The sequence below is a fragment of the Vulpes lagopus genome, chromosome 10 (genome assembly GCF_018345385.1).
Source record: "Vulpes lagopus strain Blue_001 chromosome 10, ASM1834538v1, whole genome shotgun sequence".
Lineage (NCBI taxonomy): Eukaryota > Metazoa > Chordata > Mammalia > Carnivora > Canidae > Vulpes > Vulpes lagopus.
The window spans coordinates 112,865,624-112,888,131 of record NC_054833.1 but is presented as its reverse complement, the minus strand read 5'-3'; the positions used below and the strand labels follow the sequence as shown (position 1 = coordinate 112,888,131).

The following is a 22,508-nucleotide window of genomic DNA, read 5'->3' as shown; positions in this document are numbered from 1 at the left end:
GCTCTCTGGAATCATCATTTGCTTTAATATTCAATGAAAATGGCTCATAACTCCATGCTGTTGACTGCTAGAAGTCAATCGAGCAATCAATATTTCTAAGGATGTCTCCGTGTGGAGAGTGTGTTTTCAAAGTACCTTATATTACCAGGGTCGTTCGGTTCACCTCATAGTGGCTGCTATCTGCTTTCTGCCCATGTTGCCACACCCCCCACCCCCAAATATCTTCCCTTACTTTCCAAGGCAGCATTAATACAAATTGTTGTACATAGAAAAATTTTACTAAAGGCTTGGTGTCATACTGAGATTAGAAGAGAAAATAAAGTCAGGTAAAAACTTGATATTATACATGACTCATGTATACTGTAAACTCCCTCAGCCATTTCCACCCCCATAAATTCCTCCTTTTTATTAATATATTTGATGAAATGTTGAAGTATTTCCTATCAAATAAATTAATAATAATAGTAATGATAAAATTTTTATTATGGCAGATATTGCTGAGTATCTTTAAGAACTCCCTTACTTAATTCCCAAAATACACGGAGAGTCAATATCATCATTTTTTACTACGGCTGAGTAATAAACTAAAATTTATAGATGTTAATTAACTTCTCCAAGGTTAAACCAGTAGTAAGTGATATGAGTCAGAATCTGAACTAAGGTTTCTCTGATGTAGATGTGCCCTTTAAAAAAAAAAACATTGGGACTGTGGTTTGAGTAGCAGTGTACAGATTACAGAGGATAGATAATGAGCACTTTCACCATTCGACAAATTTGTTGAAGCAGAGAATAAATATAGTTGTTTAAATAGTAACTCAGGTCAGCTTCTCCCACTCTTGGGAAGAAGCAGGGCAGGAACCTCGGTTTTGTTACACTTTCGCAGAAATTGATGCCAATGATTTTAGCAGCAACGGCACCATTTGCAGAAAGATTTTGACATAGAACTGTGGTTCTGTCATTAGCCTTGTGACAACTACCTCCTGGTTACAGAGCGACACAGGCCTCGGCAGCAAACCTCACTGCTGGTAGACGGAGAAGACAGATCTCTTCTTTTGGCAAATATTATTACTTAATTGCATTTCTTTCTTTCTTATTTGAATCTGGTCACCAACACCAGAAAAAACTGAGTTTACCTTAGAATTGTAGGTTGATTGTCACCTCTAATTTAGGGCAAAACTCTTTTTTTTAAAGATTTTATTTATTAGACAGAGAGAGACAGAGATGGAGACAAAGAGCATGAATGGGAAGGAGAGGGAGAAGCAGGCTTCCCACCAGGAAGGGAGCCTGATGCGGGGCTCGATCCCAGGACCCCGGGATCATGACCCTAGTGAAGGCAGATGCTTAACCGACTGAGCCACCCAGGCACCCGGGCAAATCTCTTTCTAACAAGGAAGCCGATGAGAGATGCGCTTGCCAACATTTACCAACTGGTTGAAGAGGGGAAGGTGGACTCCTCTGTATCATTCGGCAATTTCTGTGATGCAGATACTCTCAGGATGGCAAGATCCCAAGTTACCCACATGAATCAATGAGAGCAGAGTTGGAAAGAGATGCACACGATCTGCACCCAAGAGCCTGTAAAAGTCTTCTCTGGAACACCACGGGAGGTCGGAGAAAGAATCGACATGCTCAGGGTCACATACTAGTCTGGGATTAGGACTCAGGTGACCTGAACTCTAAACCAGGGCCCACTTCACACAGAAAGGTTCGCATTTTCAGGCTCACTTTTCCGATTGTGCCATTGGAGAAAGTCTAAGTGTTGGCACAGTGGGCACGACGGCAGAGTGGGCAGGGTGGTTGTTGTCTCGGAGTCCCCGAGAGTTCAAGAATGGCCTGAAGGCCCGCTGGGCATTTGGGTGGCTCCTTACGTCGCTCATGGCTCCAGGTAGCAGGTGATTTGCTAGGTCAGAAAAACAAGTTGAGCTTTCCCTGGTGGTAGAGTCCAATAGCAAATCAGCTCCCTCCAGCAGGGAAAGCCGAAACGCCATCTAGTAAGAAGGCTGTGCTGGCAGGCCTGAGAACGACAGCTCGGTATTCGGGGCAGGTCAGCACTGACCCCAGGTCCCGGCGGCACCACCTACATACACTGTGTTATACTTTGCAAAGTTTAGTGTCTCCAACCTATAAAACTATAAAATCAGAATATCCACTCTCGAGAGTCATGTGATCTTTAATGTGACCATGTCCCAGAGCACACTGCCTGACATATAGTAAATGCTCAGTAAGTGCGGAAACTATTATTACTGCTAAACGCCGTATTTTTAGAGTGCTATTTCTAAAACAGTCCACTGGGGCTCTTGAGAAGACGGCCATGGTACGCATGTTAAAAGAATATGTATCAAGGAATAAAGTTAGTCTGAATATTTGTTTGCCCTGTAATATTGTATCTGACTATACTTTTATCCTGGATCTTCTTCTGTTCAATTTTATTCAAAAGTTCCTTTATTGCAGTTTCAGTCCAAGCTGACAAGGCTTTAGTGTTAATTTGGAAATCACAGTTTTCCTTAAAAGGTGTGTGATTTATTATGCATTACTTAGAACCCGGAAACCTTAGGTAAAGTCTTTGAAACTACCATTTATTTTCTTAGAGCAGACTCGCCATTATAGCTAAATGAATTGCTTAATCTTTTTTTAGTTTATTAAAATCACAATTAGACAGATTTTCAAGGTGCATTGTTTCTAACAAAGCCTTTATCTTCCTGGGCAAAACTCATGCATATTCAAAGGATTATGTTTCACAAAGTGTCCCGGCTTAATACTGACTGATCTATTCCACCTATGCGATGTCACAGAAGTCCAGAGGTTGTTGGGTTCATCAAAACATTCAGTTTTTTCCTCTTCTTTACAGTTCACCAGATGGTAAATAAGAAGAAAAAAAAATTGATATGCACTAAAGATTATATAGAAGGTCTACCCTCTCGAATCTTCCATCTAGCAGGCTGTTAGGAAGGCTGTCCTAATTACACCTTCTTTATGTAAAAATGTCCAAGCATGTTGGAGTTTAGTTAAGTGATTCTGATGTTATTATAAGCTCAATAGGAGAAGCCCTCCAGGGTGGTTGGCTGCACGGCTCGGTCTGTCTGCTTAATTGCCTTGATTGCAGTACATTTGCTAAAGTAACAACAATCTAAGTAGGGCTGGTCCTCCAGTAGAAGCTTTCAGCAAATGCTATGTTGTTGCCGAGTTTACGTGTTTGGGGACCAACTCGAAAGGAGAAATGACAGATGCTGACTCTTGGTACAGCTGGGGCTGAGGCCACGCGTGCCGGGGTTACGGGCATAGAATTCGAAGTTGGGCTCAATCATTCATAAGCTCTCCAAGTAACTAAAATCCTCTAATTTCTTCTATTCCCTCTTCTGGCAACTATGACCAACTTGAATAATTTGCAAGTAGATTAGCTTCCACCGAGTACCAACTAACTGCAAAAGGACAATTGTCATTGGCAAGGCCACGGGACTCATTTGTTCTGATGTTATAACGTAAGGGAATTGATTTTTAAAACGACACGATTTCTTAACTGGCATCACTTATCTACGCTTTTGGCGTTATTCACATGTTTTTACATCTTTCTGACCTGGAAGGAACTTGAGGGTAGTAACCATCCCAGATTGTGCAATAAATATTTAATTGTTTATGCCATAGCATAAGACAGTTGGGTGGCTTTCTAGTGGTATTGTTGCGTTTAAAGTTCATTCCACTTCTGATCCAGATAGAGCCATGGTGAATGAATGAGTGACGGACAGAGAGAGAAAGAGAGAGAGAGAATCTACTGGGTAGGGGCAAGGAGGTAAATGGAGTATTTGAAGACGTAACACCTTTTATTCCCTTGCTGACTTTGCTATAATGCTCATTCAGTTATTTTATTTTATTTATTTATTTATTTATTTATTTATTTATTTATTTATTTTTATTTATGATAGTCACACACAGAGACAGAGAGGCAGAGACATAGGCAGAGGGAGAAGCAGGCTCCATGCACCGGGAGCCAGGGATCGCGCCCTGGGCCAAAGGCAGGCGCTAAACCGCTGTGCCACCCGGGGTTCCCTCATTCAGTTATTTTAATTGCACAATTGCATATTAGCACTTCTTCTGTATCTAGTATCCTTTTCCATCTTGCATTAAGCGCCAAGCCCTCGATCAACAGAATAAATAATTAATCTTTGAGTCAGAATCAGAACATCTTAAGAAGAAAATGAGCAGAAATAATCTCGTTTTGCTGTCCTCGACTTACAGATATGGAAGCATGGCTCAAAAATATTAAGATACAACTAAAACCACACAGCCATTAATGGATGGCGGGAGCAATCAGCTCCAGGAGCAATTAGCTCTAGAAGCAATCAGCTCTGCACGTAATCAGCTCTAGAGGCAATCAGGGTCTATAGGCCTTGCATCCTATTCCCTCCCTATAATATGATCACGGCTCTAGGAACACAGATTTTTTGTTGTTGTTTTGAATGTCTGTTCCAAAGAGCACAATGGTAAACACAAGGCATCTGAGGACAGGTTGTGGGTTGTGGAATTTCATTATTTTCAAAGAAAGATTCTTTAATGTGGACGGTTCCCTATTAGACACACGCTGCTGCGGCTCCTCTGCTTCTGAATTGACACGCAGGCAGCCGTCCCCTCAGGCGGAGAAGTGGCTGTAAGCCTCAGCGGGCTGCTCTGCGTCTCTCCGGCTGCAGGTGTTAAGGTCCTCACCTGGAGGGTACCCAGGTGAACACCTGCCCCGACCTGTCAGAGCGCAGGGGGACGCGTCGCCCACTGTTCTCATCCCCGCAAAACAGCGTGAGGTGCAGCAGCATGTTTTACACCTACATGAGATGAATACTTGAGCCCTAGAGCACTGCCTCTGCTTGTCTTCTTTTCCCTGTTTTATCTGACTGAATTAAAAAAAAAAAGTTCATTTTTATTAGTGGTTTAGTGAAGGTTTCCTTCAGATTAATCACACATCATAATGCACTTAAGCGAAACTTTAATTCAGAGGAAGCTACCTGGGTTGAATTCCTGGTGGGTTCCCTGCTGAGCAGGGAAAAAAACAAACAAACAAACAAAAACACGAGCAACTTGTTCAAACTATCTCCTCTGTAATAAAAGAAAGCTCAAGTTTTCACCTTTCTCAGAGAGCTGTGTACTTGTTGAGATCTCCTTGCTCCTTCATTTGAACAATTATTCATGGAGTACATTTTGTCGGGGTGATCACTGGGTCAGGAGTAGGGAGTTGGGAAAGTAATAATATGTATATGGCACTGTAAGCATGAAGACTTTTTTCCCCCAAAAGATAACATATTGAAATATAAATTAATATACAAAAAACTCAGTTGGCCCTGGCCAAATCAAGAGTTTACAGGCATTTGGATATTTTCTTGCCAGATAAGCAAATGCCCTACAGTGTAACAAATTAATATTCAAAATTATGGCCCTACAGCGATAGAACATTCTGAAATGCTTTTTTTTACGCAAAAGGCAGTTTTAGTGCTGTTAACTCCTTCATCTCCCTTAGCTGCTGCATCTGACGGGTTATTTACCCAGGTCTGGACATGAACAACGCTGTGCGGAATTCTCACGGTGACCTTACCCTTTCTGACCCTTACTGTTGGGTTGATTTTTGAAAGACTCTCCCAGCTGACTCCACTGGCTCAAGTCTCTCTTCCTTTCAGGACATAGACTGCAATGCTCTCTGGTTATTCAGAAAAGAAATGTTGAGGTTGCCACGTCACTGCTCAAAAACTTCCTACTACGCTGTCTAACAATGATAAAAGATTCAATAGAGTCACAGTGAAGACCCCCAGAATTCTCTCAGGTATACATGCCAGCGCCTGCCTCCTCAAACCCTGTGTTTCAGGCGTACTCGAGAATTCCTTTATTCACTTATTCGATCATCTGTTAAATGCAAGTGATAATCAAACACCCACATGTTCCCAGCCTTACCACCTAGTAGACCTGACGTAGTTTTGGACTTGACCTTGTTTCAGTTACAGGATCTTTAGGATGAGAATTACAGTTACTGCCACGTATCACGTGATGATTAAATAGGATCATGTACCAGAACAGCAAGCATAGTTCCTGGCACATATAAACCACCCATTCATACACAGTCTTTATTGCCTTTATTATTGGAAATGAGCATAATCTTGTTATTTTACAAACAAGATGTGTTTAAATATGTCTATATTTGAAATTTGGCGATTTGTTTATGGCAGATAATTCCAGAATTTTCAGATAAATGGGACATCGCATTCACATTTTGTTTATTGTTAAATAGCAATGATTTTGGCTTTGTTTATCCTCGTTTACGATGTTCATCTTAAGTCCTGCAAGACAGCATCTGGGGCCAAATAGTTGCTTCAGTGACAGATGGACGGGTCTAAAAAGCAGCTACAGAATTATGAAAATGCAGAGAAAAAGAGACCCATGTTGGACCAGGAATCAGAATTGCAGTCAACAGGCACTGAGAGAAACAATGTGTATTGTCGGCGAAGAACCGAAAGGAATTGGAGATCTGGAAAATCAGGAGCAGAAAGGCAGCCACTATCTGGAGAAAGCCTCAGCCTGAGGATTCCAGATGTTTCACTGTTGATATTTTGTCTAAATACATTGTTTGGATCCTTTGAGGTTCAAACCTTTCTCTCCTTAGGTTTCTCAAATACGGGAAGGGTCCCCAAAATAAGTATATATTAAGTATGTAAGTGTCCAGGAGAACAGGAGAGAGGGACAAAGACTCAAGCGACATAAAATTAAGTAAGGAAGGTAAGTGATGGGAGAAATTTTCACTCCCGCTATCCCAGACCCCCTCCGTCCCCCAGATGATGGGACCACCCCCCAGTATACAGCAGGCTGGGCCACAGGTAAGCACCGAAGGGCAGATTGTCCTCAGGGGGTTAGCAGTCTCCGAGCTTCGCCCAGTGTTAACACTGATGATAAGCTAAACCAATAATATTCTCATTTTCAGCCAGTTTGAGAAACAACATGTAAAGAAACCAAGGTCAATCAAGAGAATAAGCAAAATGACCGTCAGAGAGAAGCAGTGAATGGAAACTGTGTGGCGGTGGAAGCTGAGGCAGCAAAGGGATCAGTGCGTGGGGGCCACAGGTGCCCCGAGGGGCCACGGGGACCAGAGGGCACAGGGAGCGTGGGAACAAGACCCTCCAGCAGGGCGTCAGCTGCTGTGTCTCGGAGCAGAGTCTCCAGGTTCTGGAGTGTTCCACTTATGATTACTTGGCTCTCGTTTTTTCTTTTCTTCTATGTGTGAGCTATTTATTTATTTATTTATTTATTTATTTATTTATTTATTGAGAGACACAGAGAGGGGCAAGGATACAGGCAGAGGGAGAAGCAGGCTTCATGCAGGGAGCCCGATGTGGGACTCAGTCTGGGGACCCCGGGGTCACGACCTGGGCCACAGGCAGACGCTCAACCCCTGAGCCCCCCGGGTGCCCCTAGCTGTGGCCTTTTCTAGGCCCCTGTTTCCTTATAGTGGACGGATTGCTCTTTCTGCAAACATTCCCTCTCCCTGTCCACCCCTGAGATGCTGGGACTGGCGAGGTGACGAGGGCCGGCCCAGTGAAGGCGGGAGGGACAGTGCGCCTGTCTCACATGTGGACTTGAGGGTACCCGTGTCTCTGTCTGCACCACGGGGAGGGCCCCCTGCTGTCACGAGGGCACCGTGCCCCCCGCAGCTGCTGTCTGTCCAGGGGAAGCCTCAGAACGGGGCAGGGGCCTCCACCTGATGGGACTGTGGCCTGGGTCGGAGTCCTGACCAGGCCACGCTCTAAGGGGAGGAATGAATGGTTATTCTTGCATGCCACCGAGATGTTGCTGTTGCTTGCGACAAAAATTCACAATGTGATTTACAATTTAAAAAGTCCTAAATGGCTCTTTCCCGTTACTGCAGCCTGAGCAAGCATGAGCAGCGAAGTGTCGAGTGACACCGTGGATGCGGTGGTGCAGGGGAGTCCTGGCCCAGACCCTTCCTGCACGAGCGCCGGGAGGTTTTGGAGATGGAGGAGCTGCACACCTGCCTGGAGAACTCCGACCTTCAGGAGGACAGACTCTTCCCGACACCTTAAGGCTTGAGTCCACTGCCCGCCCCAGGTTCTCCACACGTGCTTGGGGGACCAGCGGTGTTGTGGTGAGGCCAAGGCTGCAGCTCTTCTGCACACGGACATTGAGGAGCTGAAGAAACTCAACAAGAATAAAACATTAGTCAAGAAGCTGGCCAAGAAGGATGATGCTTTCTTTGGCTTCAGAATCTCTGCTCAGCAGGTCCCAGGAATCCTGGGCCCAGGCCTGAATAAACCTGGCAAGGTCCTTCCTTGCTGACCCACCAGAGAGCATGGTGGCCAACGTGGATGAAGTGAAGTCCATGATCAAATTCCAGGGAAGCAGGTGTCGGGTCTGGCGGTGGCTGTTGGCCATGAGATGCCAGACGATGAGCTCGAGTGCATGTACTTAGCCGCCAATCACTGTGTGAGGAGGATTAGGTATGTCTAGGCATTAAGAGCCCCAGGGGCGAGCCCCAGAGCCTGTACTGGGGCAGTTTAATAAACCCTAGTGCTACCAAAAAAAAAAAAAAAAAGAGTCTTACATAATGCTTCTTTGGGATTTAAACTAAAAAGTCAAAAATAGAAGAAAACGTGTGTTATGAACTCAGTGCATTAATGGCACGCTCTATGGAAGCGGAAGGGGTGGGGCACATAATCCAAGGCTCAGCAAGTTTAGGTTTCTACTGGATTTTCTTTCGCCTTTCTTCTCTCCAGATTAAATTCCTCTATTTGGAATACGTAGAATGGTTTGTTTCTTCCTGACTGACCCTGACTGAACTGATATGCTCTACTCTTGTCCCCACATTGTAGAAAAATAATTTGATGATTGATCAAATTAGGAAAAGGGAAGTTAGTAGGTGGGAAGACAGAGGCTGTCTACTACGCTTCCTTATTTGGAGAGAAATGATTTCCAAAAATGTGGGATGGGGGGGCTCCAGGTGCACGGGCACACCTGGACCTCCACAAAAAAACAAAACAAAATAAAAAAAAAATGTGGGATGACTTCCTTGTCTTTGGAAAACAGCAGCAAGTCAGAGTAAAGTTCTCTACCTCATGCTTAAGCAAATCCCTTTTTTCTTTTTCTTTTCTTTTCTTTTCTTTTCTTTCTTTCTTTCTTTTCTTTCTTTTCTTTTCTTTTCTTTTCCTTTTTCCTTTCTTTTCTTTTCTTTTCTTTTCTTTCTTTTCTTTTCTTTCTTTTCTTCTTTTCTTTTTTCTTTTCTTTTTTTCTTTCTTTTCTTTTTTCCATCCTGTTCCTTTCATCTCTTCTTTTTACGATGTGTGAGTACTGGTATCTGTTACAAAATGCCTTTTTAGGGATCCCTGGGTGGTGCAGTGGTTTAGCACCTGCCTTTGGCCCAGGGTGTGATCCTGGAGACCCAGGATCGAATCCCACCTCAGGCTCCTGGCGCATGGAGCCTGCTTCTCCCTCTGCCTATGTCTCTGCCTCTCTCTCTCTGTGTGACTATCATAAATAAATAAAAATTTTAAAAAAATTAAAAAATGTCTTTTTAAAAAAGCAGAGTTGGATACGCTGATGATCACTACAGCTGGTAATTACCCTAACTCTGATTTCTCTGAATTTAGAGAAAAAAAAAAAAAGAATAAATAAATTTCTCCCTGCTTATGAGTGAAATGAGGTTTACCCAGATCAGATTCTGGCCACCCTAACTAGTGGCACACATGATCCAGAAACAGTTAATCCTTCACACTAGCTAAATAGGTTCAGAGGTCTTGGAGGCAAAAATAGTTACAGGTGAGGGCGGTGCTCAGTCTTTACAAAATTCATTTTAAAGTTAGTCAGCTTCTCTTTTTGCATTTTAATGAGATGCAAGCAGTTGCAAAGAAAGGCATCCTGGGCTCGGCTGTACCCTTTAGCTCCTGGCTGCAGGAAAGGCCCTTCCCTTGTGCTAGGTTTTGGTGGGCAGCGCACCACCTAAAAAGCAAGTGAATGTTGCACATATGGGAAGATCGGCAAACGATATCCCTGAAGTAGGAAGAAGTGCTTCATCTGAGACTTGTTATGTTTCTTTAATTTTTTACTGATCATCTTACATATCAATTCATATCACTAAAGGCTTGAATCACCACAGGTTAGCATTTACTCATCCACTTACCTGGGGAAAATAATTTACTTTTGCAAATATTTCTATTAATCAGTACAATGGAGAGGGACACTCATCTTGCCTACATCTCACAGTTACAGATCTAATGGGGTATCACATAAGAAGAAGCGTTTTGAAAAGTGTCATGCAGATGTGAAAAAGTGTGATCTAGTTGTCTAATCTAGAAAATGCCTATTTTTTAAAAGATAGTTGTGTAATCTTTAACAGTTTTGATTGTACTGCGTGTAAACACCAGAGATGATAAAATGTCATATTGTTCAGTGTCCCCTAAAATAAATGCACAAAAGTGGGAATAGGGACACAAGCAATGACCATTATGACTGTGCCGTAAGACACTCCTCAGAGTCCTTTTAAGCCACTAGCAATGACAATTTAGCTTACATTGATTACCCCTATGGAGGGATGGAGGGACGGGCAGCCTTCACGTGAGACTTGTGGTGCATGAAGTCAGCATGCAAGATTTTTTAAGATTAAAATCCTTTAGGATGATTTGACATATCCTTACTTTTTTCCCATAGAAGGTTCAGTTCCTCTGGAGATAGACTCTGACATGAAGATTAGTATGTAGGTCACGGGAGGTAGTGTTTTCTCACTTCCCCACAAACGTGGGAAGTAAAGGGAATCAGGATTCAGGGCAGAACAAGGGTTGCACTGCACACTCAGACAAGGCCTTAGTCTTTACAGTAGAAAGCTGTGGGGCTGGGCTGTTCCTGCGGAATTACCCTGGATTGGAGCAAAGGGAGCCCAAGGGACTGGATGTGTCCCCGTATAATCCGTATGTTGAAATTCTAACTCCCAATGTGATCAGGTTAGGAGGTGGTGCCTTTGGGATGTAACTGGGTCATAAGGGTGAAGCCTTCATAAATGGGACTGGTGCCCTTATAAAAGAGACCCCGGAGAGCTCTCCAGCTCTCTTTCAGTCATGTGAGGACACAGCAGGAAGATGAGCTCCGCGAGCCAGGAAGCAGGCCCTTACCAGATAACCAGTCTCCCTACACCGTCAGCTGGGATGTCTCAGCCTCCAAAACTATGAGAACTTAATGTCTGTTGTTGAAGCCATCCCTCACTGTATGTTTGTTGTTAGAGCAGCTTGAACCGAGACGGGGAGCAAAGATTTTATCTACTTCATCCAACAGTGATGAGATACAAGATGACCCTGGGCAAAAGGTGTGACCTTGGGAAGATGCCACAAACTTGGATAAGTCATCTGGGAGCGATTTTTTGAAGGGACTTAGCTACAGGCTGTCAGTCAGCAATCTGCCATCAGCTGGTGCAAGGAGAGCTTCCACGATGAGGGAAAGATCTAGACTGTACATGGGAGCACCCAGTGCACTTCCTAAATGTCTTCAGATTTGCAACCACAACCAGAAAATTTGTTCTTAAGTGTTCAAGTGGCAGAGATAATGTTGTATCTTTAAAATAAGGAGAGAAGAAGGAGGAGAGGAAGAAGGAAGATGGGAGGGAGGGAGGGAGGGAGGGAAGGAAAGAAGGAAGGAAGGAAGGAAGGAAGGAAGGAAGGAAGGAAGGAAGGAACGATCATACACCAACTTGTAATATTTGCCAACTCACCAACATCAGGGCTAGGAAACTGTTTACATCTCAGAATGTCAAAGAATTTCAGTTAGTTAATTATGCTGCAGGTGGGCAGATGTATCTAGGAGTAGATATTTGCAGATGCAAATTGTGAATTTTGCATGGGTAAAGGTAAATAGCCAAAATGATTATTAAAGCACAGTGGAAAATAAAATGATATATAAAATGCAAATGTGCAGCGACAAACACATGAAGGCATTTTGCTGGTGAACTTTGACTTCCAGGAGCCGAACGTTTCTGTACTTCCTTCATTGCTCTGTTATCTGCCATAATGAGACAGAGTCTGAGAGTGCAGCCTCTGTGGCCTGCCAGTGACAGTCACTCATCCAGGTCTCGGGGTTAACATTTTATAGAGAACCCCTTGAAAGCAGGCGTCACCCTCTACGTGCAACAGGACTAAGGCGAGTGTCATGTGATATCAACCCTACTATTTTCTTATCGTCCCATTTCAGATTAGATTAAACAAGTCTGATTTTCTTTGTAGTGTCAAGGGCTTTGTTAGAGTAGAACAATGGGTTCCCCGTAAATAATAATGTTTCATTTATTGTCTTTTACCTGCTCAAGAATCCTCTTTGAGTATCCAGAATTCAATACATTAATCCTAAATGCAGCTTCACTTCCCCCAAAGGCCCTACGAACGTGTCTCCCGCTGTGTGTCGTCAGCCTTGCACACCAATTTTGTCAGTTGTGTTCCCGTCCATTTCTGTGTAAGAGACCCACCTATTCTCACACCGTTTTTCCCCACCGTCCTACCCCTCAGGCTGAGCATCCTTGTTCTTCTTCCCTTCAATCAATGCTCTTCATTTATTCAACCATTCACTACAAAAAGGTTATCACTGCATGCCTACGTGCTCCCAGGCAACCTGTTGGTTGTAGACTCCTAGGAATGAATGCAGTATGATTCACCTTCGCAATTTTGGTGGGAGGCAGATCTCTGTATCAATCAAGAAAACATTTAACCGGGGTCTTAGCCTTTGGGGAGGAGTGTGTCTAATGGATGACTAAGAGTGTGCAATCCAGTAGAGAGAGGACTATACATAAAGGCTTCATGACATTAAAAATAGGGCGATTTCAGAGAACTCTGAATGTTCACTGTAACAACAGCACAGAGGGCAAGGGAAGGCAGAGATGGGGATGAAGAGGTAGTCAAGGCCCAGACAGTAACGTCTTTATTGAAGCAAACTCTACATGCCCTAATCCCAATCTGAATATACAAAACTGCCAGTTTATATCGCTACCTCATCCCTCTGTTTTCTTGTAGCACCAGGTACATAAACTACATATGAAGATATGACATTGTGATCAAATTGTGTTTGTATTTTTGCTTTGTTTGTGGATGGTGTATATTTCCTCAATTATTTACAGTTGATACCAGACTAGCAGATTATGTATATATATTAAAAAAAAAAAATCAGAGTTTGGCCAAATCAAATTGAACTGAACTGAAACAACCAACCAGTTCTGGAAAAAAAAAAAAAAGGAGGTATCATACAATCTGTTCCTTCATTTTGTTGATGGAATGGAAATATCTCAATCCAGAAACCTGGAATACCTACCTACTCCATTAATTGAAAGGCTGGGTTTGAACTTGGAAAAGACACACGGAGGCAACTCTACAGGTGGAAGGAGACTCAAGGCCTGCTTGCTGTAAGTGATTGATGTACGAGTGAACATCTGAGAGTAAAATTAGAGGCTTGGGCTCCAAAGGAAAAGCATCTATCAGCAGAAGCTCTTATGCATTTTAACATGCAATCTGGAATGATTCGTTTCTTAGGTTTAATGTGGGAGGAGGCTGTCTCTTTAAGAGCACTGGGAACTGGAACATCATACAAGGCTCTTTGGGATGGGCCTTCTCGCTCAGTGCTACAGGCACAATAAATGCCCTTCAAAACAGCCGAGCTGTTATTAGAAGTCGTCTTAAATTGTATTCAAAACCAGTTTTCTCCTGCCCTCCTGGATGAAGGGCAAAACAGCCACAATGAAAGCCGTTGAGATACACAATCCTATGGATTCTTAAAAACTGCCCACTTCCAGACCCAACATGCTGCTATTCTCAACATGAGGAAACTTGAACAGATTTGCCACTCTACTAAAATATACCCTTCGTAAGGATGAAAATAATGCCTTATTTTTTGTTAAATCAAAATTGCTCATGGTAAATTTGAAAAAAAAAAAAAAAAGAGCAGTAATTTTTACCCTCTGCAAATTATCACAAATTAAATAGTAAGAAATTCAAAGCTTTTCAGATCAGTAATTGGAAGACCTATATAGGGAAGGGCAGAGGGAGAGAATCTGAAAGTGGACTCCCCACTGTGTGCAGAGCCTACCAGGAGGCTCGACTCCACGGCCCATGAGATCATAACCTGAGCTGAAACCAAGGATCAGACACTGACCAAATGAGCCGCCCGTGCACCCTGGGAGGCTTATATGTTGAATTCACTACTCTGGTCTCATGACAGAGTTGAAACATAGGCAAGTAATCTTTAGATTGACCATTACCTTCAGAAAAGAAAAATAAAGTCCATAAAATACAATAACTTGCTCAAGTTAACATGGCTATATGTCATTATTGGAACTCCAAGTTAGTTTAAAAAAAAAGATTTATTTATTTCAGAGATAGAAGAGCATGAGCAGGGGCAGGGAGAGAGAGAGAGGGAGAGAAGTAGAATCCCTGCCGAGTGTGGAGCCCAACATGGGGCTCAATCTCACAACCTTGAGATCATGACCTGAGCTGAAATCAAGAGTCTAATGCTTAACCCAGGTGCCCCATGGATTTCCATATTAGTTTTGTGTTTGGGTTTATGTATTTGAGTACGTATGTATATATCTATATCCGCCACCTATAATTATGCTTTCTTTTACCCACTCATGCCAATTCCCAAAAAAGCAGTCTGAAACAATCTGATTTTTTTTTTAAAGTGTGAAAATATTTTTACATAGAATGTCAGGTTTTGATGAAATAGGCAATAGCTTGACCCCAAAGTATGGGATCATTTACTCTACCAGTTGGCATAGGCTTTACGGGGATGATCTCAATCTTTGTCACCCCAATAACGACATCAAGGAAGATAGTTTTAACCTCTTTTTTTTTTTTTATGATAGTCATACAGAGAGAAAGAGAGAGAGGCAGAGACACAGGCAGAGGGAGAAGCAGGCTCCATGCACCGGGAGCCTGATGTGGGATTCGATCCCGGGTCTCCAGGATCATGCCCTGGGCCAAAGGCAGGCGCCAAACCGCTGCGCCACGCAGGGATCCCTAACCTCTTTTTTTTTTTTCCTTTCTGATAAGAAAAAAATGTGGTTTAGACAGTTTAAATGGTTTTGCTAAGGCTACAGGCTGGTATATGGCAAAGACATGTGGAAACCCTACCCTACGTGCTTAACCACAGAACTCCCACATAGTAATCAATATGAGCAACAGGATGCGAAAGGTGCCCTAACAGAGGAAACGGTGGGATCTATGGTACTTGGAACGGATCCAGCCTGACATTCAAGAGAGGCTTGCCTGAGGAGAGGATTCTAGGAAATCAAGGGAAGGTATGTTATAAATAGGGGAGTTAAGTTCCCTTGTGTGGTCTATAAGGATCATTCCATATGGCCTTGGAAGTTCCATGTGGAGAGGCATATGAAATTGAAGGATTTATTATACTCACAAATCCTAGGAGAGGGGGAGGCATGACACTCCACATCGGGGGCCGTAATGGAGGAGCAGAGCACCAAGGAAGCAGGATTTACCAAGCATATGTCTAACCCCAAGCAAGTGCCTTTATGGGAGATCAGAAGAGGATACACACGTCTAAGGCATGGGGGGATTTCGCCAGTTTTTTGAGTGCCACTGAGCCATAGTCAAGGGAGGGCAAGAAGGAAATTTGTGGGAGGGGCCAGTCTTATCACACTGGTGCACCTAGGCCGCTGGGGCATGATTCTCACATCCTGTTTGTGGGGACGCTGCATCAGGAAAAGATGAATTTTAAAAATGTATAACATAGAAGGATTTTTCCAGAAGAGAGGCTTGTGCAACGAAACAGAGATGCAGGAGAGAAAAGTGAATTTTAGAAATTGAAAAGCGTTCCTTGCAGTGAGAGTATAGCTGTTGGTAATTCAGGGTAATGCAACAGAAATTGGGATGAAAGGTAGGCGGAGGCCAAATTATGAAGAACTAAGGGATTTCGATTTTCTTACAAAGTCTATGAAGGTTAGCTCTAAACAGGTGTGTGGCACCTGCCTGTGATCTGGGAAGATCATGGCAGCAGCACCGTGGAGGGTGGAGTGGAGGGGTGAGGATGAGCAGAGTCATTATCACTAATCACCACCCAGTAGGACTTGTCCGCTCCGCTTGCATGGGGCCCAGGTCAGCTGGTGGGGTTGTGCGGAGACACCGCACAACCTGACAGCCTGATAGCTGTGGCAAATACTTCGGCCAGATCTGTGGTGCCACAGTCCATTTATTTTTCATTTTTAGACATTCCCAGGAGACTGGCTTAACACTGGGGAAATCTGACTCAACACAAAATATTCTGTCAAATTTATTTTTCACTTGGGTTTACAAGAAATTGAGTTAGTAAGCAAGATGCCATGTATTGCAATTTGAATTTGAACAGAAAACAGATTTTTTTTTTTTTTTTGGTAAATGTTACTTCTCCTTGCAATGGAATATATCAAATTTCAAATAACAAATAATATTTTGTTGCAGTCTCTCTCCTTGGCAATGTTGTGGTCTCTCTATTTTTCATCACTATAATTAGTCTTTCATCTTAAACACAGTGATAATTCGTTGCATGATATTCAGTCAGAAGTTTTGTTGTTGTTGATAAGTTGAAGCTTCTCATGAGGAAAAACGGGGGAAGGTCTAATTTGCCAGAAGAGAACAGAATATAAAAATAACATTATCCATTCAGTTGGATTGAAATCTTGGCAGCTGCTCTTCAAAATGTTGCTGACATGGTTTATATTATATTAAAATTCAGAATTACTGCGTTTTCATCAGTTTCTCTGTCTGCAGCTGGCATATCATGTTGTCAGCATCTTGAGATTTACAAGACTGTGTACATTGTAGGAATGTTCCTTTAAATGGGCATTTTCATAAGCATGTTTGCTAATTGACATGCTATGGTGTCTTAAAGTGTAAACATATGTCACGAAAGTCATACTGCCCTAAAGTGTAAGCGGAATACACAAGTTGGGGTTTCTTCCCTTTTCATCGGGTTTGCTTAAAAGCAAAAGAATTCCGGGAAGATTTTTAGCATATCTTTTAATTCTTAAAGGCATTGGTTATTTCAAAGAGGAAAGTTGTTAAAAGATAAACTTGGAATGACGGATGCATCCAAAAATCTAAATTATTTTAAAATGGGTTTACAGAATTTGTGATACTCAGAAAAAAAAAATGTTACCAAATAAAACATTGCAATCTGCAATAGTGTAATAATATATGGTGCCATATTAATAGAATTATTAGCCCCACATTAAATACATAAACTGCTACTAATAGCATAATAATTATAGTTTGGAGAACATTGAATTCTAATAGATTGTGGGTTTTTTTTTTTCTGTGCATAATTCAGAGTTCTTTGGAAACTATAATCAATTCTAAGAACTCGACAACTTCAGAAGGCTTTCGATAATGTTAAAATATGTATGCTTACACGTGGATCCTGCAGATATTTATAAGCACTTATGTGGTTATGATGATAAAACTAAATTAACATATTCATATTGACTTTAGAGGATCCTTAAAAATTGGATTTGAGGCTAAATAAGGCTGAATGTCTTTGTAGATTGAAAGTGCTTGAAGGAACTTTGTACCTGAAGAGCACAGCAGATGAATTTTTGGATTTGGAAAATAATAGTTCTGACTTCTCAGAATGTCCACTTAGAATGCACACGTGAAAGATCTAGAAACACTGACGAAGTGCAAACCGTGTTCCCCGGAAAGGAGGTCTTGCATGGACAGAGCCAGAATGTGCAGAGCCAGGATTCGAGCAGGAGACTAAGTGATGCTCTACTCTTATGTCAAAACCGTCTGCCTCTTATCTTAAAAAACACGCACACTCACACACACACGCTAATGGTGGCTTTTTGCACAATTGCCTAAGGACATGATATTACATTAGCTTCTTTATTTATTATTTAAACCAGCAACTGCCTAATCTCTCATTATGACTTCAGAAGGAACCCATTAATATTTCTACCACTGGTAAGCAAAACTAGTGGGATGAACTGGAGAAGCCAGGTGCACATCTCCGATAGCTCCAAGTCCATTTCGCCATGAATACAAAATGAGTCTGTGGAATCAAGATGTTGATTGAAACTTTGCAAAAGCTAAAATTTCTTTTTTTTCTTTTTTACCTCCCCTCAGCGAAACTGCAGTAATTGCATTTCAATAGGATTGATATCATTAATTTATAATTATTACTTTCTTTGGTTGGAAAATATGAATGTGAAAGTTTTGGCCAAAGCACAATCTCAGGAGGGAAATTAGAAGTCTCAGGAATCAATAGCGGTGGGGCCCTTGGAGTCTCTCCTCGGTTTTCATTAGCTGGAAGGAGAGCACATTTAAAGAAATGCTAACAAGTATCGATGTTTAAATTTGATTTATCAATGCTATTTAAATGTATATCTGCACTGTGCCGAGTTTATTTTTCTACATTAAAGATTATTCAGTGATATCTCCTGGGTTAAGACAACTTCTAAACAAGATAAAGCACCCTGTGAATTAATTTATTTCAGAGAAACAAGAAAACGTAATTTGTGTCTTCTTTTCATTAAATTATCCTTTAGTATATTGATTTAACGGGAACCGAAAACTTATTTAGCCGAGGAAACAGAACATAGACGCAGCACTCTGTCACTTGGTGCTCTCCCCCGCCAAGGGAAGCAGGGAGGTGTCTGGGAGCCTGTGTGCGGGTGCGGGTGCGGGTGCGGGTGCACACCCGAGAGCCTTTCTCCGCGTGTCCAGGGCATTACAGGTGCTGCCTCTTAAGAGGAAAACACCGTTCAGGTCCCTTCAGAAAGGACAAAACAAGCACGATCCCTTCATGCCCGCCCCATGACTCTTCACAATTTCGACTGTGCTCTGCATAGACAATGCGATTACTGTGATGATGTCATCACCTCAGATAATACAGGTGAAGTCACCGTTTGCGAGTCAGGGGTGTGCAGACACCCCAAGGGACCACCTGGGCAACAAGGAATGGCAAGATTTCCAACCCTTTAGATGATCGGCTAAGCACACGGTGAGAGCAGCTCATCTGAGCCCACCTGAACGTACCTGGGAAGAAGCACCGTTTCCTTTGTCTGGCTGTGCGCACCAAGGCTTGATTAACCTGTTAGCTCCATCTGGGCCAAAAAGATGTAAATTGCTATTTATTCAGGGGATGCTCAGTCTTGTGAACCTGAATAGGTGAGCAATTATTAAATTTGGTCTCTTAAGGGCACTTAAATTCCGATAGGAGCGCAGAGGCTGAGCCTGTGTAAGCCATCATTACGGGTTGAAAAACTAACCTCTGTAATTAGCTCGCAATATTGTACGTAGGGCTCCAGTCACGGCGAAATCCAATTTCCCATAGTATACACACCAGGCAGCTTTTGCTGAATATTAGATTTTAATGAGATTTATGACCTTATTGATAATTTAATCTTTAAGTTAGGAGAGTTTTGGTTAAAGTTCAAAGCAGTATCTTGAAGCATGAAAATCAAATCTATACCAAGCCTGTCCTGGTACACGTGAGAAGGAATTCTGGAACCCAGAAGGACTCATCTAGTCTCAGGGCAACCCGTGGAAGCTCTCCTGGCTTTATCATAGGAGAAGGCCACGGTGACAATACAGAGGCGGGCCACGTGTGTCCTCGATTTCGGGACAAGCGTTTTTGACTCTGCCCCTCTCGCTGGTTATCTGGCAGCTTTAGTTTATGGCAAAATCTAGTCCAGCACACCTGAAGTTTGGGTGTGCTCAGAACTCACCTGGGAGTCTTGCCAAAATCCAGACTGTAGTTCCCCGGATCTGGATGTGGTCGGAGACTCACGGCCTGAATCCCTAGTGAGTGAGGCAGGCGTTGCCCAACCCAGGACCACGCTTTGAACAGCACAGGTCTCCGCTCTACTGGAGACTGCTCATATTTTTCCCCCTTCTCATCTTTCAGATGAAGAAAACGAGGCTTGAAGATGGAAAATGTATTTCCTGAGACCGGTGATTCTTAACCAGTGATGATTATCGGAATCACCTGAGGAATCTGTAGACATGAAGGAACCTGGGCCCCACCCTAGACCAGGTGAGCCAGAAGCCCTGGGACACTGGTGCTTTTGCAAGTCCTCTGCTGCAGCCCTGCTAGGTCTTACGGTCCAGTAGCAGAAGGGCCGAGTGTAGCCGGGCCTGGCTGACTGGCAGACGAGCTGATTGATTCATTGACTGATTCCTGCTTACACTGAGCACACGTTTGTTGAGCTGGGCCCCAGATGCTACTGAATCCCTTCAGCACACACAGCCCTCTACTAGTCAGGTCCAATAGTAAATGTTCCCGACCAGGGAGGCCTCCCCTGGCCATGACACCTAAAGGGCTCCTCCTGTCTCATCTGGCCACCACATCTTCCTGCCTTTTTTTTTTTTTTTTCTTCCTTCAAATGCATTATCACTAATGGAAACTGGGTGATTTTCTCTGTTTCTTTCCATTAGAATGCAACTTCCACGAAAGCAGAGACTTTGCTTTTCCTGTAACTTCCATGTCCTCCCCTTTGTAAGTCCAGAGTAAAATAAATTTAAGGGAAAATAAGACAGCTTAGTAGGTGCGAGCATGCACTTTGAATACAGGTAAACCGGCCGTGTTTCCCTGAACATGTGACTCCCGTTCCACGAAGGCTTAATCTCCTCCTGGGGAAAGAGAGAGGAGCATCTGCTTCATAGACTTTTTGTGATATTAAATGGGATGATTCACGCCCGGTGCTTAACCTTGTGTCTGACATGCAGAAGACAATCAGTAAACAACATGATAACAATATGATTTAATGAACAAAAAAAAAAAAAATCGCTGGGAGTGTGATATTATGATTGTCATTTAACAAGTGGGGAAATAGACACATTAAGGAGAGCTCATTTGCCCAAGATCACACTGTGGTTTCTGAGAAGGCTGGTCTAGAATCTAAATGCTCGTATGCCCCCCTCAGTGCCCATCACCCATTGTTATCCTGTATGTTGGCAAATTGAACACCAATACAAAATAAATTTATTATTAAAAAATAAAAAAAATAAATGCTCATATGCTCAAAGCTTTGTGAAAGACCCTTTCCCTTTTGTTGTCAGGTGGAGCAGCTACCTTTAACTCCTAATCCAGTGCTCTTTAGATATACCACTGTGCAGCCTGATCGGTGGTACCAGACACCGCTCCTCCGGGGACGCTAATCACGGGATTCATCAGCATGTGCCCAATTCCAGGACTTAGTGGCGAAGCCAAGGGTTTGAATGTGCCAGCAACACTACTGGCTGCCATGTGTTCCCCTCCTGCCGTGTACCAAGTGCCCATTCATCCTCACAGAACCTCTCTGATATAAGCACAGCCACTCCCAATTTATAGATGAAGATCTTAGACGTCAGGGGAGAGAGGTGAACCAGCCAGGCTCCCACAGCTTCCAAGACCAGAAGTAGGACTGGAACTCACAGCTGTGAAGAGTAACAATAATCTGTGGAATCAGGACGGTGTTATTACCTTTCGTGGGTGGCAAGAGGGTCCCCTCTTTCTGAGATTGCAAACACAGTGGAATGACTTTTTTTTTTTCCTTGTACTTTGAGGTCCTCCCACTTTCTGTGAAGGAGCTTGGCTCACAACGACAATCTTATAAGATATAATTGTTTCCTGAATAGAAAGCAAGGAAGGGGGGGAGCTGAGGATTATCTGTGAGAGCCCATCTGTGTGTGCGTGTGTGTGCGTACATGGAGTTCACACCAGTGTCGGCCCCCGAAGACGGACAACCTAGAAGACGGACTTCTCAGGCTTGAGAATCACCCTCTTTGGCTCAGGCTAAGGAGTGAGATTTAACTGAACTGTGTCTGCTGTAAAGATGAACACACACATGCTGCAGCAGAGGGGGGACCAGAGGGAAGTACGTCCAGTGTCCTGAGGCTCTTTGGGAAGGTCTGACAGAGGAAGAGACATTTCAGCTGCCTTTGAAGTCTGCAGTAGGCAAAACTCATTTTCAGGGTATCTGTGTTAGAAAAAAAAACCAACATGTGCAAAATCATGGACTATGAAAGAGTCTGGCGTGTTTGGGGAATGGTAAGAAATAGTCTGTGGCTCGAGCAGAGGGTACGTGGGGGGCGTGCATAAAAATGAAAGAAAATTTAGAATTTTATCAATAGCATACTTTTTTAAGTTAAAAATAATTCCCACTGCAAACTCGTAAGTGAGATGCTTTCTCCCCTTTCCTCCTGCCATTGAACAGCAGGAAGGCACCACAGGAAATATGTTTCCAGTTCTGCATGCATAGGTTAACGGAACTAACTCCAGTTTTGAGAGCTGCTAATATGGCAACATTTTATAATGTCTTAAAAGATTTTTTTAAATTTATTTTTCATATGTAAGGGATTGACATTTTCCCCTTTTCTTTGCTTTCTGCTTGCTACTCTGTAAGTATTTACCCAGGCTCGCTTACAGGTTCGAAGAATCAGTTTACATATGTCCAAGAAAGAATACAAAGATTTGTTAAGTTCCTGAAGAAGAACATAATAAAAATTCCACCTTCCTCCCAGAAGTTGAGAAAGTCT

The 22,508-nt window shown here is 42.9% G+C and overlaps 1 pseudogene; it reads left to right on the top strand.

The window, feature by feature from the left end:
• Positions 1-6,754: 6,754 nt before the first annotated feature.
• On the top strand, positions 6,755-21,149 carry LOC121500979 (annotated as a pseudogene).
• Positions 21,150-22,508: the final 1,359 nt, after the last annotated feature.